The following is an 18,183-nucleotide window of genomic DNA, read 5'->3' on the forward strand; positions in this document are numbered from 1 at the left end:
CGCCTGCCCTGGCAGCCCTGGGGCTCCACTGCAGTAACGTGGGCCATCGCCTTTCCACAATTCTGAGAGGCATCCGAGCAGCACGTAGAGCCGCCTCCCAGGGCCCCTGCCAGGGGTGAAGTCCTGTCTCATTAGCTTCCATGTCAACTCTCTGTCTTATATCCTTTCCATCCCACCCTCTGACCTGGCCCAGGACCCAACCCTGGGCCCTCCCCCAGTTTCTGCTGGTGACTGTCAGCGGGCCCTCAGCCCATTGGGACACTCACCCTCTCAGTCCTGCTGCAGTTAGACCCCAGGTGTGGGCCTCGTGGCAGGAGGACACGTGGGGCCGCCCTGCAAGGCACCTGCCTTTCTACAGCCTCTGCCCGGCTTCAGGCAGGGGAGGGGCTCCATCCGCCAGGGGGCCGGCCACTTCTGCAGGCCCAGAGGCCTCGGGAGGGGGTAGCCTGGGGCTTCTTCATGCTCCCCTGCATCTCTCCAAACCTCCCACCCACATCTTGGAGGCCTTCTGCTTCCCCTTTGGGGCCCTGACTCCCACGGAGGAGGCTGCCAAGGAGAGAGTGCAGCCCCCTCAGAAGTTCTCCCTTGATGGTTAGGTCCTCAGCCTGGGCCCCACGGGCTCCTCAGATGTGGAGCCTGAGGCGGGATTCAGGCGCCTGAGGGGAGGGGAGTGAGGGGCGAGGAGAGGAAGGGGGAGAAGATGAGTAAGAAGTGGGCTCGTTGGTGGGCACGTGGGTTGCTTCCACATCTTGGCTATTGTGAACAGTGCTGCAATGAACGTAGTGGGGCATGGATCTTTTTGAATTAGTGTTTTCATGTTCTCTGGATAAACACCCAGAAGTGGAATCACTGGAACATATGGTATTTCTACTTTTAGTTTTTTGTAGTGTATACAGAAGTCAAAATATAGTGATGTACACCTGAAATTTATATAATGCTATAAACCAATGTCACCTTAAATAAAAAAGAAAAGAGGTGGCCTGCCCTGGCACTGGCTACAGTCTGACCCCTTGGGAGCCCTGCAGCAGGGATTACAGCCCTGCCTTGGTCCCACCCGGAGGTGAGGAGCAACCTTGTGCCACCCCCAAGCTGGCCATTGGCTGAGGACAGCCCCCAGGATGGAGTGTCATCTCAGGGTAGAGGATGTGACCAGCTGCAGGGCAAGATGGCTCCAAGGAAGGAGAACAATTCTCCAGAGCAGGGAAAAACCTGGGGACGGGGTCCCAGCCCGATGGGCATGAACAGCACTCATTGCAAAAGCAAGCATTTTCTACCCGTTTATCACAGCATTCCCATGGAGTCGAGATTGCCATCCAATCACAGGGCCTGCCCTGCCTCGTCTCAGGACAGCGCCCGGCTCCCCGCGGCTGCTTCCCCGGGCCAGAGCACTCCACCTCACTTACCGCGGTGTCTGGTGCTGAACTGTGTCACTTCCTGCGAAGGGCCATCGAAGACAGATCCCCAGGGCTGGCCAGGTGCCAGCTGGAGGATAAGAGAAGGTAACAAACAGGATTGATATGTTTAATCTAACGCCGGGACTTTGCACAGCAGGAAGGATGCCGTCCCATTTGTCAGGATCAGACAGCTCCCCGGCAGAAGAGCTGTCCGGGTCTCAGCTTTCTTCTACCGGAGGGCGATGTCATTAAATGCAGGCCCCTGCGATGGCCAGCCCTCTGAAAGAAAGATGTGCGCCTTTGTCAGATGTCTTCTTAGGTTACAGCCGGGCGCTTCTCCCCGACCCCTCCATGGGAAAACAAGGGTCGTGCCACAGCCAGCTCTCCCCTGCCCCCTCCCCTTTTCCATTTGTACAAAGTGTTTGAGGAGTAAAGAAAATCACCCTCTGGCCTGCGTCCCCCGCCTGGGGGCCTGCTGGCCAGAGCACCTGTGCAGGCATCTTCCGCCCTCACTCTGCGCCATCTGGATAAACACACAAGAGGAGCTTTGAGAGTCACGGGGCCTCATGGACTTGCGGGTGAGATTCCAGGAGCCAGCAGCAATGTGAGGACTCGAGGGCCATTTAAGGGAGAAAACCCACGTCGATGGCCCAGGAGCCTACACCTTAAACAAGCCCCAAGTTGATCCTGGCACAGCCCAGAGTCTAGGAGCCACTGACCTCGACCAGTGTGGACAGGGATGGACTGTCACCAGCACTGCCCAAGGCTTCCAGAACCCCCTCAGCCCAGTGCGCCAGGCACTGGGTCCTGACTCGTTCTTGTGTCCTCCAGACCGAGCTTGCAGCCTTTCCAGCTGGGAGTGGGAGCCTGGGACCCTACAACCCGTCACACATCCAGCGGTCTCCATGGGAACGGTGCTATCTCCCTGTGGTGGCTGCACCAGAGCACCGAGGGCCGGGACTTCCACAGCAGAGCTCTACTCTCTCTCCGTCTTGGAGGCTAGAGCGCCTAGATCAAGGTGTCGGCAGGGCTGCTTTCTCCAAAGGCCTCTCTCTTTGGCATGTACACGGCCGTCTTCCACCTGAGTCCTCACTTGGTCCCTCTGTGTGTCTGTGTCCTCGTCTCCTCTTCTTGTAAGGACACCACTCATATCTGATTAGAGCCACCCCAATGACCTCATTTTATCTAATGACCTTTTCAAAGACCATATCTCCAAATATAGTCACCTCCTGGCATCCCGGGTGTTAGGACCTGAGTATATGAATTTTGAGGGACACAACAGCCAGTGACAAGAAAACAAGGGGAACCACAGGTGACCCACAGACTCCTTCTCACTTGGGTGAAATGATGTTTTATGCCACAGTTTCCCAGTCCCGCCCCAAGTCAATGCAACACAAAACACCGCCCATGGGGTAGGGTGATGGCTCTGATTGACAGTTGCACAGAACTGACAGACAAGCAGGAGAATGAAGCTGGGAAGATGGGGTCTGCGGGGAAGGTGTGAGAAAGAAGGACTGGGCCTGCCCTCTCCCCTCTCTCTCTCTCTCTCCCTAGTCCCGGGGATGATTCCTCTCACTCCTTGTTGCTCTTCCAGGCATTTCTAGGAGATGAGAAGCCCCTCCTTTGAAAGACGATTGCTGTGAGTTTCTGCTGCCCTCTGCCCCCGAGAACTCTCACCCCAGCGACCCTCGGCCTCTGCCCTGAATTCTCCTTCATCCCTTCCTGGGGACAGGGGTTCCACTAGAGGAGCAGAGGAACACGCCGGCCTCCCGTGCCCCTGCCCCAGCCCAGGGGGAGAGTGGTGATCAGACAGCAATGGCCCCAAATCCTCACGTGCTGGGGGCTAATCTAGTAAAAACTCTAGCCTTGGGGTTTCTCTCCTCTTCTTCTGTCTCTGCCCTGCTCGTTGCAAGCAGAGAAAGGTCTACTCTGCTGTCTCCAACTCCCCCCAGGTGGGCCACCCCCAGTTCCAATCTTGGGAGGGAGTAACTGCAGACCCTGGACCCCAAAACCATAGCCATGCATTCCCATTGGAGCTTTCAGGACGAAAGCTGACGTTTCATGTCCTCTGCAGAGTGTCCTCTGGGTGGGTTTCCTGCATCTAAATGCTCGATTCACCTGAACCTGGGTGGGCAGGAAGTGGGGATATTTTTGACTGCCTTGGCCCAAGTTCACCTATTTCAATAAAGGCACCAAAGCATTTTCTGGACTCACACCCTGCACCCCACACCTTTCCACAGTCCACATGGTCATGCGTTAGAGATGGTGCATTGGGGTTTCTTGAGCCCAAAGTTTACTGTGGGATTCCAGGCTGAGCCAGCCCACGAAGCGTGTCTGCCACCCCAAGGAGAAACCGCCAGCACTGAGGAGCAGGGGAGGGGCCTCACGTGTTTCCAGGTCCCCACTCGAGCCTCAGGCTCTTCAAAGTCAAACAGGGCAGACACTGCCTGAGTCACAGGCCACTGGAGGATGAAACTGTGAGGACCCAGCTCCCGCCAAGTGCGAGGTACCGCACTGAGCATTTTACACGACGACTCTGCTTAACCCTCGAGACGACCCGATGGGATGGGCCCTGCTGTGAGCTCCATTTTAGAGACGGGGAACTGAAGCAAAGAGAAGTTGGGTCAGGTCCCCTCTGCCTCAGGGCTCACATCTGGAAAGCAGTGGACCCCTTGGAACGCATTTCTGATGTTGATACTCTGCACAGTGCCTGGCATGCAGCTTTCGATGAGAATTGGACAGGACACAGACGTAGCCCCACTCGCCTCCATCTCTGTGACCTCCTGCTGTCCTGTCCCATTGGCCACTTATGCTCTGGGTGGGGCCCTGTGTTGTCAAGTCTGTAAGAGCCCACTAGACGTGGCCCCTGGTCCCAGGGGAGCCCAGCAGAGCCCAGTGCAGCCCAGTGGAGCCCAGCAGAGCCCAGCGGAGCCCAACACAGCCCAGTGGAGCCCAGCAGCAAGTCTCGCCCCCTCCTTCTCCCTGAGAACTTGCTCCTCCCCTCACCACTGAAGTCCTGGAAACAGCCGTCTGCACCTACTGCTTCCACCCCTCCCTCCAGGTGTTCCCAGACTCGCACCAAACACCCCCACCTCTGAACCCAAGCTCCCCTCTTTCTCGAAGATGATGGGCGACCAGGTTTCCTAGGACTGCTGTCACAAATTATCGTAAACTGGCGGCTTATAGTGATAGCAACTTATTCTTCCTCAATGCAGGAGGCCAGAAGTCTGAAATCACAGTGTTGGCTGCATAGATTCCTTCGGGGGCTCCAAGGGCGAATCCGTCCCAGGCGTCTCTCAGCCGCTGGTGACGGCACTCCTTGGCTTGCAGATACATCACTCCAATCTCTGCCTCTGTCATCACATGGCGTTCTCCTCTGCGTGTCCTCTGCTGTCTCTTGTAACAACACTCTCATTGGATTTAGGAACCACCCTGATCCAGGATGACCTCTGACCTCCTCTCCATCCTTCCCTTAATCACATCAGCAAAGACCTATTTCCAAATAAGGTCACAGATGGGAGGTTCCAGGCGGATGTGAATTTCGGGGTACACTGTTCAACCCACTGTGCCCACTGTAGTAGTCAGGGTTCCCCAGAGAAATGGAATACATGGAGATAAGATACAAAGAGAGAGAGATAAAAAGATAAAGATAGAAATAGAGAGAGAGTGAGATTTATTTTGAGGAATTGGTGTACATGATCCTGAAGGCTGAGCGGTCCCACAATCTGCCGTCTGCAAGCTGGGGACCCAGGAGAGCAGGAGCCATGACTCAGTCTAAGTCCAGAGGCCTGAGGACCAGCGGAGTCGATGACGCAGATTCCAGTCTACATCCAAAGGCTGGAGAGCCAGGAGCGCCGAGGGCAGGAGACCCATGTCTGGCGGTCAGGCGGGGGGAGTGAATTCTCCCTCCTCCCCCTTTTTGTTTCATTCAGGCCCACAACGGATTGTACGATGCCCATCCACATTGGAGAGGGCCGGCTGCTTTACTGAGGCCACAATCAAATACTAAGCTCATCTGGACACACCCTCACAGACGCATCCAGAAAAGTGTTTAGCCAAATATGGACACCATGTGACCAGGCAGGATGACACATGAAATTACCCATCGTGCCCACTAACGGCAAAGGCCCTGGGCTCAGATCTCTGGCGGCACCCTCCCTGCCCCTCTCTTTGCCTCCCTACGTTTCCTCATCACTTCTGCTCCATTAGAATCGTTGCCTCTTCTTCCACCTGCTCCCCCAAATTCTGTCCCCCACCACTTCTCGCGATGACACCATTTCCCCGGGCAGCCTCACCCCTCATGTCCTGTCCCCAAGTCTCCTCCCAGCCCCAGCCCCTGTGTGGGGGACCCTCACCCATCCCACTGCCCATCACGCCCAGGGCACTCCCACCCAAGCCTTCCATGTCTGCGCACCTGCCTCGCCCAAGCACTTCACACGGGCTCCAGAAGCCTGTGCCAGAGGGAATCGAGTCTGTGTGTTCCCATCCTCACCATGGCCTGTGGTCAGCCTGGAGAGCCTCATCACGCAGGGATAGAAGCAAAGGACACATCCACCGGGGCCGGGGTGGAGGACGGAAGGAGAGAAGAGAGAGCGTGCTGACAGCTCGGGAGAACCACAGCTCTCCTTCTCCACAGGACCTGACCAAGCAGTTTACATGAATAGAATATAAGGCTGGAAGGGGTCTTGTGTCCCAACCCAAACTCCCTGGGGTCTCATAGCTGCCACATGCAGGGCTTGGAGGATGCTGGGGGAAGAGCAGCAGTTCCCTGAGACTGGGACTGGTCTGGGAGCAGACCCCACTCAGCCCTTCCCTTCCTCACCTGTGCCACCTGAGCAAACAGCTCGAGCCCCGTCTTCATTTCTAAGAGGCAATCGCAGGCCCCACCCACCTTCCTGCATTGTGGGGTGACCTTAGCTCTCGCAGAACAAGCCATGGGCCCTGTCTTCTTCGGGGTAAGAGCAGCCGGGCTGGTGGGCCTCCCTGGCGTCGACTCTCGTCCATTTGCACACTTCTGGGCCTTTCATTGTGTTTCCATGTGTTATCCCTCCTATATGCCTGGGTTTGAAGGAGTAAGTTTAAGCGTATCTGAGATAAATGAAATACATGCTGGGCAACCCAGAGTCGTGGGAGCTGGATTCTAGAGCCTGGCTGCCCAGACGCAGGAGGCAAACCCAGCTCCTCCCTTGACTGCTCTGTGGCCCAGGAGCCGCTGGGCTTTCGTGGGCCCAGTTACTTGCTGTGTAAGATGAGGTGGTTTATTGTCCTCCTCACAGGATTGTGTGAGGATTAAGCAGGTTAATGCTACAAAGCACTAAGAACGGTGTCGGACGTGTAATAAGCACCCTTTACGTGTGTGTGGACGAATAAAAAATGAGTGTTTTGCCTGTGCCTCCGGTTTCAAATGACTTTTGCCTACAATCACAGTGAGGCTGCAACCAGGGTCCCCAGAGAAAACACACCCCCTCTCGTCCCCCGCCATCCGCTCCCAGCCGCATCCCTGGTTCCCTCGGCATTATGATGCTTAACTAGACACATCCTGTCAGCCTGGGCATAAAAAGCTGCCCGTGGCATTTAGAAAAGGAAAATAAATGGTTCTCTTCTCTCTCTGAAGTCCTGGAGGCCCCAGGGGGTGAGACTCTGAGGCATTTCACAATAGCTTTCTCAGACACAGGCAGGAAGATAAACACAAACACCATTTCTGTGTCTGAAGCGCCCGGAGGGCTGGCGGCATGGGAGGGGGCTCCAGTTCCAAAAGAAGGAAAGAAACCTTTCTCCTGGGGGTGAAAGTCACCACACCGTCCCCCAGGTGTAATCTCTGTGCTGGCCACCACTCCCTAACCAAGACAGCCCCAAATCTTCCGTCTTCTAAATCCTGGCAGAGTTGCTGGAGCTGCATATCCACCCGATTGTCAGCTTCTGTCTCCCAAGGCCCTGATTCCCCCCCCCCCCCCGATTCTTGTCGAACATCTTGTGCAGGAAAGCACCTGCACAGCACAGGCAGACGCAGGAGTGGTGGGGACACGGAGGGCCTGGGCGAGGGAACAGGCAGAAATAAATGGCAGATATTAGTAACATTTCTAAGTGTCCTAAGTGGGGAATAGGGCCACCCCTGAGAAAGTGGCCATCAGAGTAGGGAGTCAGGTGAGCATGGACCCCAATTTCTATGGGCCTTGGTTTCCTCACCTGAAAAATGGGAATGATAATAACCCCTATATTGCCAGATTGTTATGAGGATTAAATGAGTTAATACACATGATGCCTGGGAAGAACAGTGTTAGGTATACAGCAGATGCTATCATTACCATCTTCATCATCACCTCCACCACCATTGCCATCATGTCATCATCATTATCACCACCACCACCATTGCCACCACTACCACCATCACTATCATCACCATCATCATCACCAACATCACCACCATCACCATCATCATCATCATCAACACCGTGTTTATAATTATTTTACCCTAGAAGGTAGGAAAGGGGCTCTAAAAGACGGGTTAGAAGATAGGAGAAGGGTTAGAGATAGGAGAAGGAGAGAAGAGCAAGTCAGGCAAGTAGAATGAGAGAGGTAGTGAATGGAGGCTAGGAACGTGGAGAACTCCTGGGCTGGTTTCGTTGAAGGGCCGGCAGCAGAGCCCGGTGACAAAGGTGGGCTGGGTCAACAGCTGCATCGACTGGGGGCAACCTTGTAGGAGCCTAAAGCCTCCTTCCTCCTTTCCTCCCTGACTCCTGGCCTCACCCTTCTTTTCCTCAGATCCAAATGCTGCACCTGTGCTTGGCCGGTACCCCTGCTCCATCTCTGGAGCCCTGCACCGCTTTCTAGTGATGTGTGTGGACATGACAGCAGAGGCCCAAGTGTGCTGCCCTGGGGTCTGTCCCCTCAGGCCACCCAAATATACCCCTCCCTTTATGGGAGCCTGTCCCCCTCCGCAGCAACTGTCTGCCTAGCCCTCTGGGCTTAACGGAGAGGCGTCCTGGGTTTCTTCTTAGAGGTTGATGAGAAAGTCCTCCTGGGCTGGGGATGGGAATGGCGTGATAATTAGCTGGCAGGCTGCAGTGGCCCAGCCTCCAGCTCTGGACCGCTGTAATAGGAATAATGTGGGAGTCGATTTGTTCTCTCCAATGTGTACCATTACTGTTAGATTTCCCACTGGCTAGCTTTGGCAATAGTCATTAATGTCTCCTTCCCACCTGGGGGGACTTCTGATCCCTTCTCATGAAGGGATACAGCATCTCCCGTCTAGGCTGTAAATGCCTCATTATGGCTCTCAGCTGCACACTTGGTCTTTTTTCTCACTCTGGGTCACATTTCATTTTGGTTTAAATAATGAAACCAGCAGACCGGAGATTAGAGCTGTTAAATGATTTTTGCTCCCAGGAAACAGATGCCTGTCCAAGATATAGACTCACTGACAGCTCAGTAGACTCCGTGCCACTGGTACTGGAGGAAATGGACTGAGCCGGGATGAGTGTGGCTCAGAGACTCTGAGAGTTGGACCTACAGCTGAGAGACCAGGAGGGCAACCTGCCCCACGTGGAATGCCAGGCATAAAGCAGGCCTTGGTGGTCCCTCACCCACGTCCAGGGTGAGCTCTGTCCGGAGGCAGGCAGGGGGTATCCGGGTGGAGATAGATGCCTCTGACCTTCATGGGGTTGCAGAGACGGTCCCTGGCCCATTATGCCTTTTCAAGTGCTTTCTCATACATCTTCACTTGGTCTCCCTGCCACATGGAAATTCACTGGGGCCACTTTACTGGCTCCATCGTGCAGATGAGGAAAAAGTTCAAAGACTCTTGATGCAACCAAGACATTAGAACCTTCTACGGCCAGCCCAGATTTCAGCAGAGTGCTCTTTCCACCTCACCATCTCACCCTTCTTCCCACTTCCAGTGCGGAAACCAGGAGACCAGAGTGGCCGATGAGAAGCCCCAGGTTGTGTGCCAGTAGGAGCAAGACTTAGACCCTTCCCTGTGTTCTGTTCAGGGAACGACTTACATCCGGTTCCCTTGTGAACAGAGGCACCCGCTCACTGGGAAGCAGGAGTAGTGAATCTCAGGGTCGTTGCGAACTCTCTGAGCCTCAGTTTCCTAATCTGTAAAGCGGGAGTAATAACGTCAGCCCTGTGAGACTGCGACTGAGGCTAGAGAGTGTTCACGGACACCCCTAAGCCACTGTAACAGCCACGATGGAGCAAGAAGGAAAGCCCAGCCACGGCTGAACCACCTCCTGCTCTCCTCTCCCTCACTGGGACAAGGGCCCTGAGCAGCTCAGGATAAAAAGCTCTGGAGGAAGTAATGAATGTTGTGCTAGGAGGGTGGGCGCATACACAGCGGGGGGCCGAGAAGGGATCACACCTTGTCACTCACTCCCCAGGGACAGAAAATTGTTCCCGGTGACTTACAAAGCCTGCATGTGGCAAATAAGTATAATCCCAGGCTCAGAAGGATGTGACACGAAGCAGACGACTAACATTAGCATGCACTGAGTGGCTAACAAAAAGCTGGCGCCATGGACCAGACCCAGCTGAGCAGGCAATTGTGCCCCCAGGAGTGGGGGCCAGGTCCCCACCTCCCAGCCACACAAGGAGCTCAGCTCACCAGGGCCACAGACCCCAAGGGCCATAAGAAAGAAGTCATGACAGTCCACCAGGGCTGGCTCATGACAGTGGTTCTCATCTCTCCTCCTCCTTTCCCTCTTCCGCCAACACAACAATTAATGGGTCCCGGTCCTCTTCTAAGCAGATCTCTGCCTTCCTCGTTACCTGGATTCCTTTTGCCTTGGGGCTCTGGTTTGGCCCCTAAGGTCTCTGAGCCATGCCTTGCCTGCAAGTTCAGCTCTGTTGCCCTGGTGTCTCCAGATGGAAGTCGTCTTCCAGCTCAGGCCCTGTGGACACAGAGTTACCTCTGTGCTCAGGCATTCCATCCTAGACAGTCTTGAGCTCCCAAGAGCACAGCATCAGGCCCCATGGCACATTGGGGAGCCTCATTGATGGGGTGCTCTCTGGTACTTGGGTGAAGCTCGCACTTGGGTGGCAGGCAGGGCTGGTTCAATCCCCACTCTTCTTTCTGACTGTGGCTTCAGGCAAGTTGTTTCACCTTGTGAAGTCTTGGTTTTCTGACTTGTGAGTGGGGAAGCAATGTATTTCCTGAGGGAGGTGCTGCCCCCACTTTATCATCTGTCACCCGCCACTCCAACCCACTGTGGCCTGAATTCCATTGCCACCATTCTGCTGATCCTGAGCTCACGAAGGTCACCTGGGCTGTTGCCAAGCTCAGTGGACACTTTGTGGTCCTCTCTTACCTTTATCCTCTTGGCACCATTCAGCGCATCTTCCCACTACTGCCTTCCTTGAACTCCCAGTTCTCTCGGCTTCCGGAACCCCACATTCTCCTTCCTCCCCTTTTCCCTGTGGGCTCTCCTTCTCAAAGCCTCTTGTCGGCCACAGCTTCTTCATCACCTGTGTCCGTCAGCTCAGGCAGCCATAACCAAATACCATGGGCTGGGCGGCTCAAACAGCAGAAATTATTTCTGACAGTCTGGAGGCCAGAAGTCCAAGATCAAGGTTCCAGCTGACTCAGTTCCTGGTGAGGACTCTCCTCCTGGCTTGCAGACCGCTACCTTCTCTCTGTGTCCTCACATGGCCTTTCCTTGGTGCATGCACATGGAGAGAAAACGCTCTCTGGTATCTCTCCTTATAAGGACACTAATCCTATTGGATCAGGGCCCCATCTATGACCTTACTTAACCCTACTTCCTAGAGGCCCCATCTCCAAATGTAGCCATTTGGGGGGTTAGGGATTCAACATATGAATTCTGGGGGTACACAGACCTTCCATCCATAGCACTACCCCTAAGATGGGTATTCCCTGGACACTGGCCCTTCCCTCTCCTCTCCTCCAAATGCCCTCCACGTGGTGCTGCCCAGAGGAACTCTCTGCAGCGAAGGAAATGTTCTAGTCCATGGGACTTCTGAGAGCTAGAAATGTGGCTAGTGTGAGGGAGGGACTGAAGGTGTCATCTAATTGTAAATGTTTTCAACATAAATGGCCAGGTGTGGCTGGTGGCTGTGGTGCTGGACAGTACATCACTACACGCTCTCTTCACACAGTCCCAGCCTGGAGCTTGTGTAAGTTGTAGGTCTGTGGCTCCCAAATTCCCACCTCTAGCCCCGACGCCTCGTCCATGGTCCTGACCCATCGGTGTGGTGCTGACTCACAATTCCCACTGGCAGGGCTCACAGCGTCTCAGACCTCGCCTGTCTCAGACAGAACTCTCCAGCCTCCCCCAGACCCCATCTTGGTAAAAGGCACCACCATCCACACAGTCCTTCCTGCCAGAAGCCTGGGAGTCATCCTCAGCTCCTCCTAGCTCTGACCCCCCTCAAGTCCTGCTGGGTTCTCCTCCATCGACACCTTGAGGCGGTCTGTGTCCCTCCACCTCCCAACCTCTGCATCTGGCTTTCACGGCTGCACATGAGCCGGCCTCGCAGCTCTCCTGCTGCCTCTGCACCAGGCTCCCCATGGCAGCCACATGCATCTCCTAAAATCCTAAACACCACCCGAAAGCACCTCTGGCCTCCGTTTGTGTCACCCCCACTTCCTCATCAGCTCCCCACTTTCTTCCGCTGCCCATCTCTCTGCACCTTCTCACCCCTGCCTCTACAGGAGTTCCCTCCCCACTTTCCACATCTGCCCCGCTACCTGGCTCAGCTGTTCTCCCTTGGGTCCAGGGAGAGACGGCAGGAGTGCGGAGTGCCAAGATGCTGAGCTCGCTCGGCCTCCCGCCAGCTGTGCGATCTTGGGTGAGTGTGCCAGGCACCCATTCCCACCACTGGACAACGGGGATAATTATAGCACCTTCCTGACAGGGACGATTAAATTTAATGATGATTACATGAGTTAACTCGCAAACACAGCCTGGGACAAAGTAAACCTCCAAAAACATGGCCGTTATGAACCAGCAATTCCCACCCCCATGCAGGGCCGGCCTCCCGCTCGGGGCTTCCGTGGAGAGCCCGCCCCTCCAGCTCCCCGCACACACACCTCGCCCCTCACCATCCTCACTCGCCTCCCGCTGGGCTGTGAGCCCCATGAGGTAGGGCCCCATTTCCCCACTCTCCAGCCAAGTCCTATGAGGAGATGGCACCCAACTAAGAAATTCGTGATAATCCCTCGCTCCCGTTTGCTGTCTTTAACACTGAAAGAGGTATGTGGACGCTTCCACGCTACAGCAAAACGATAGCGTGTGGAGACGGAGGAAGAGGACGCAGTGAGGGCAAGCAAGGCCGTTTATTCCGAGCATGCTGTGCACAGAGTCGGCCACGTCACGTGATCTGATGGGGACTCAGAGGCAGGCAGAGGAGACAGGGAGCTTCGTGCTGGAAAAGGGAGGGTTCCGGGTGTGCCCTGATGGGGCTGTGGGGCCAGGATGCTGGAGGCCCTAACTGGAAGTGGGGCCTCCCATGTGATTGGTTGGGAGCACGTTTGGCTTTCTCCGGCTGATCCTGAGTTGGAAGTGGGGACAAAAATTAGGGACGCCATCATGTATGAATCAAGTCCTGGTCTTTTGGGTCAATGGTCACAGGGGCTATTGTTTGGCTTCCTGGATTCTCACTAGAGACAGCAGTCCGACTTCCTGCCACCTGACCAACAGCAGCCGCACCCTGGCTGCCTACTGTGGATCACCGGTTGGTCTCCTGGGCTGGGGGCTGCAGGGTGTGGGTCAGAGTTCCACTTTTCTACATGGCTCGGCCATTGTCCGTGTACACATCAGTCTCTCACTGGATAGAGAGAAATCGAGTGTGCCCTCCGCTTGCTCCCATAGCTGACGGCCACCACGGGCAGGCGGGTGTGCGTCCTTGCAGACCCGTTCCTGGGAATTTGCTGTCTCTGCTTTAGCCTCCACGCTTCAAGCACGTGCCACAGCTGTGATGCATGTGTGTCGTGCATGCACCTGCCTTTATGCCAGGTCTCGGGTAGTTCACGGACTAGGGTGCCAGCACTGACATTCCAAAGGCCACCCTGGGGTGCTTCTCAGCAAGGTGCTGAGACCGAGGTCTGCAGAGGTCAGTTGTGGGGGGCAGGATGCCTCTCTGGAGAAGGACCGGTAGAGGAGGAGAAAGGCCTTAAAGCAGGACACTGTCCCGCCAGCTCAGGCTCCTCTGAGGGCCGATCACCAACCGAGAAGCACTTTCATTTTCCTCTTAATAGAGAATAATGATTGAGACCCAATTCCCATTTTGTTTTTAAATTTATACTGAAAAGAGTATTAGAAATGAAACATTAATGGAATGTGAAAAACGAAGTCTGCGTTCGGCTCCCATTTGCCAAATTGCTCGAGCTCGTTCGGGGAGGGCGGGGGTATAACTTTGCCCAGAAACTTCCCTCTTCCACCCTGCACGCGTGGCTGGCCGCCGCGAAGCCAAATGGATAAATATTTTATGCACTTTAATTTTCTCATCTACGGGCTTGATGTTCTGAGTCATCTTTTGTTTTATTTTCCTACTTCATAAATGTTAAAAGCTTGCATTCTTTTCCCTAGAAAAACAAGGTTCCTGGTTTCTGTTCTGTGGTTTTTTTCCTCGAGTCCATGGGGACCAAGATGCCATGCCCTGCGTCTGTTGCTTTCAGTGGCCCTGCCTTTCCCAACCTCCCGCATTAGTTAAGGTTCTCCAGAGAAACAGATCAGTGAGATATACACATAAAAGAGATCTGTTCTAAGAAACTGACTCACGCAACCACGGAGGCAACAAGTCCCGAGCTCTGCAGTCCGCAGGCTGGGGACCCAAGACAGCCGATAGTGTAGCTCTAGTTTGAGTCTGAAGGACGAAGAAGTTGATGGCCCAGTTTGAGGGCAGTCAGGCAGGAAGGAATTCACCCTCCCTCGAGGGAGCGCCAGGCTTTTTGATCTCTCAGGCCTTTAACGGATTGGATGATGCCCACCCACACTGGGGAGGACCATCTGCTTTACTGAGCACACCATTCGAATCCCATGCAGAGACGCCCTCCCAGACACACCCAGGATCGTGTCTGACCAAATGTCTGGGCCCCGCAGCCCAGTCGAGTCGACACAGAAAATGCACCGTCACACCTTCCTTTCTTTGTCTTCCTTCTCGCCCCACCTGGATTAGCCTCAGGCTTTGCTGTTTGGCACACAGCCCTCGTTAAATTTCTTTTCTAACCGGACCCTGCAGACTCTTGCGACACGGTGGCCCGGTTTCTCCTTCCTCATTTTATTTTTTTCTCCCTTGCCATCCTTCCCTCCTCTTCCTCAGCTCCACTTTCTTCCTCAGATCTGAGACTCTTCCAAAGTCATGAGGCGTCCAAACAAAGAGCCCACCACTCTGTCATTCACCGCCTCCCATCTCCCCCTTACTTTTACTTCTTTGCACAATTCAAAAGCCCTTTTCCAAGCAACAGAGGTCCCTATCTGCAAGAGACACAGGGCCACAGCTTCCTGCCAACGCGCTGGTAGACTGCGGGGACGGCAGCCCCGCTGTGTTCTCATCCCAAGAGGAGAGTCTGGCGGCAACTCAAATAAGGCCAGGATGGAGCCTTCGGGAGGCTGATGCCGTATTTCACCCCAACTGCCTTATCCAGGGCTGTCTTCCTCCAGCCCTGAGCCCTGTTTTGTTTGGCAGAGGAGCTGCGCGGCCATAACACCATGTTTTACTGTTACAAATTTCAAAAATCATCATTGAGAAGGCAATGAAGCAGCACTATTGAAGGAATTGTAAAGATATTAGAAGTGCCCGTAATCCCACCGCCCCAGCACAGCTACTATTTTTACTTAGAGTAATAAGGCTTCATTTAAAATCTCCCCATTAGCGAAATGCATTTGCGCTAAAGGAAAATGAAATGTGCGTGCAGCCGAGCAGAATATCTTCGGATCCAAGTAACCACACGCTCAACCAAGCAGAATTTCCTACAGCCCCAGAAATGGACACTTGTGTGTAGGGGGCAGCTGGCCTAGAGTCTTCCAACCTGAAGGATCACTGGGCTGTGGTCCATGCTGTCTTCTTGCCAAGGCTGGAAGTGGATCAGTCCTTTGGGAAGAGGTTTCCAATAAGATTGGAGGTGAAAAGGGGGTTGTGTTGTCCTTTAGGAGCGGGAGCCCTGACCGCCCCTCCCTCCCCTCTCACGGTTGGAGGCCGTAGGATGGTATTTACACCATGGGAAGGAGCCTTCCTTCTGGAGCCTTAGCCAGCTTCTTGGGCTCCATTCCTGAACCTTCGTAGCTCCTCCTGTACTTTGTCTCCAGACCCAACCTCTGAGATGGAGCTTTCCCAATTCTTCATTCTTCCTGGAACCCCATTCCAAACCTGTTGTCCACTATGACCTGTTCAGTGTTCTCTGATCGTGCCCCACCTCCGTCCAGCCTCCCATCCCTCTCACCTGGATTCAGGCGAAGCCTCCCGGCTGTTGTATCTCGCCCCTTCCTCTGACCTCTCCTCCTGCAATCTCAGAGTTATCCAACCCAAGCAACATCCCCCAGTCTTCCGGCACCTAGGGAGCATGTGACAGGTGGCATTCACAGCTTCTAGGCATAGATGAGATGGGCAGGGCGCACGCAGAGGCACATGGAAATGCCGGGGAAGAAAGGCTCCTCTCCAGCCCTCCGCACGCCTGGGACGTGGACTCTCAGACATCACAGCTGCTCACGTCCACTTAGGCGATCCCGGTGAAACTGGACCATGCTCCTCCTCACCTGCTGGAGTCCAGCCTCCTCAACTGAGCCCGTCCATGGCTCCTGCCTCTCTGCGGTGTTCTCCATTCTGCTTTGATGACACTAAACCAGGGGTACCCCCTGCATGCCCAGGGCTGCTTCTCTTCCTGGGCCTTTGCCAAAGCTCTTGGTCCTAGCCAGCATTCCTGCCTGGAAACCTTCAACTTGTCTCCATCCCCAGTTCAGGCGTCCTCTCCTCCAGGAATCTGGGCAGGATTGGGTATTTACCACCCTCACCTCCACATCCCCATGGTACCTCGGTGTACTTCCATCTTGACACCTGCCCTACTGCATGGCAATGATCTATTCTGGGATGTGCTCCCCCCAAGTGTGTCCCAGCAGAGTTTCCAGGACACAGAAGCTGCGCATTAAAAGTCTGCTGTACTGAACCACACTGAGAAAGATCTGAGTCACACATACTCACAGCCCAGGGGAGGCAGCCCCTGCCCCACGTGGGACCACAGTCCTGCATTCAGGAACAGCGTGAACCAGCAGGGGCTGTGGAAGGCAGGCTTCATAGTGACAAGAGGGCGGGGTGACCCCTGGCTCCCATGGAGTGTGTGACAGGCTTATTTGAATAATTCTGAGGGCTGGTGGGGAACTGAAGCCCCCTACTCGGGGAGGAGCACTGTGCCAGGTCCTGTGACAAGGAGGGTCGTTTGGCTGGGGCACCTTATCCATGGGAGCAGCGTGGAGGAGGGGAGGGGTTGGACTGCTCAAGCCCTTCTGGTTCAGATGTCAGAGCAACATCTACTGTTGACCACAGGCCTTACACACAAGTTGTGGCGATGGCTTCACTTACATGACCAGAGAAAGGAATGTCCAGGAGCTTACTGCCTTCCTCCCCAAGCCTCCAACCACACTGTGGCCCTGGTCAGTGGCTGACTGGAGCAGGCCCTCCTGGCTCTAGTCAGACACACTCAGAGGCAGAGCCTACACCCCAGAGCTCCCTGCAGGGTCAGGAGGCTAGCACTTTGCCTGGAGTGGCAGCTTTGCTTCACTCCTTCCTTTCCTCTAGCATCGCTGCCCGCCCCCATCTCCCTCACTGGTTTGTCCCAGAAGATCCAAATCCTGGTCTTAGGGCATGTCGTGGGGAACTGACCCAGGACGACATGTGATCCTTCGACAAGGATCTCCCATTTGCAGCTCACTCTACACACTGCCTGAGAAATCAGCAGACAAGGGTCCCCAAGCTCGTTTTACAGAGGAGAAGACAGCCCCTTGGAGGCTGGGGTTCTCCAGGGCCCACAGATAGTGGGGGAGGAGCGTGCTTCCAACTCGGAGCTGAACGATGCCTCCCACGGGAAGCGCCCTGCGTGCTCTGCAGCTTCACACACGGTTCTCAACCCCAAAGAGTGGCCCAGAGTCTCGCTGCCGCCTTCTTCTTCTGCCTTCTCGAGTCTCAGCTTGAATACCTGTCTCCAGAAACTCTCCCCTGGACCCCCATCTAAAGCTGTCCACCAGTCAAGCTCTCACGCATTATCCTGTCTTAGTTTCTTCTTTGCAGCCATCGCACTGATATTTTCTCATGAATTTGTTGTCTATTCATCTCCTACCATGAGGTTGCAAGCTCCGAGGCTCGTCTCTCTGCTCCACTCGCCAATGTTGGAGAGTCACGGGGTGGGCATTCAATACTGAATAAGCTGAAACGCTGAATAAGCTCAACACTGAATAAGTAAAGGAATTCATTTTCATGAAGCCCACTTATTACCACTTAGGGAATCTCTTGGTAAGAACCTAACCACGCAGTGGCCACAGCACAAATGATACGTGGCCTCCTCCGGGGTCCATCCATTCATCAGGAGAGATGCGTGGACCTCGAAGTGGAGAGAGGAACACTCCACGGAATAGTCATCAGATCACATCTCGCCACCTCACTGTCACCTTCTTCCAAGGGAGCAGACACTAGTGGATCACAGTGTGGTGCTTTCATTCCGATGCTGAGGACATACGGGAGCGGCCTGGAGGTGGGCTGTTGGGATCCACGGGAGTGATGGATGTGTGGTGGTGGCACTCCCAACAGTTCCATGAGGGAAGGACTTCCACCTTGGGAACAA

This window comes from Equus caballus, chromosome 2, assembly GCF_041296265.1.
Source record: "Equus caballus isolate H_3958 breed thoroughbred chromosome 2, TB-T2T, whole genome shotgun sequence".
NCBI classification, from domain to species: domain Eukaryota; kingdom Metazoa; phylum Chordata; class Mammalia; order Perissodactyla; family Equidae; genus Equus; species Equus caballus.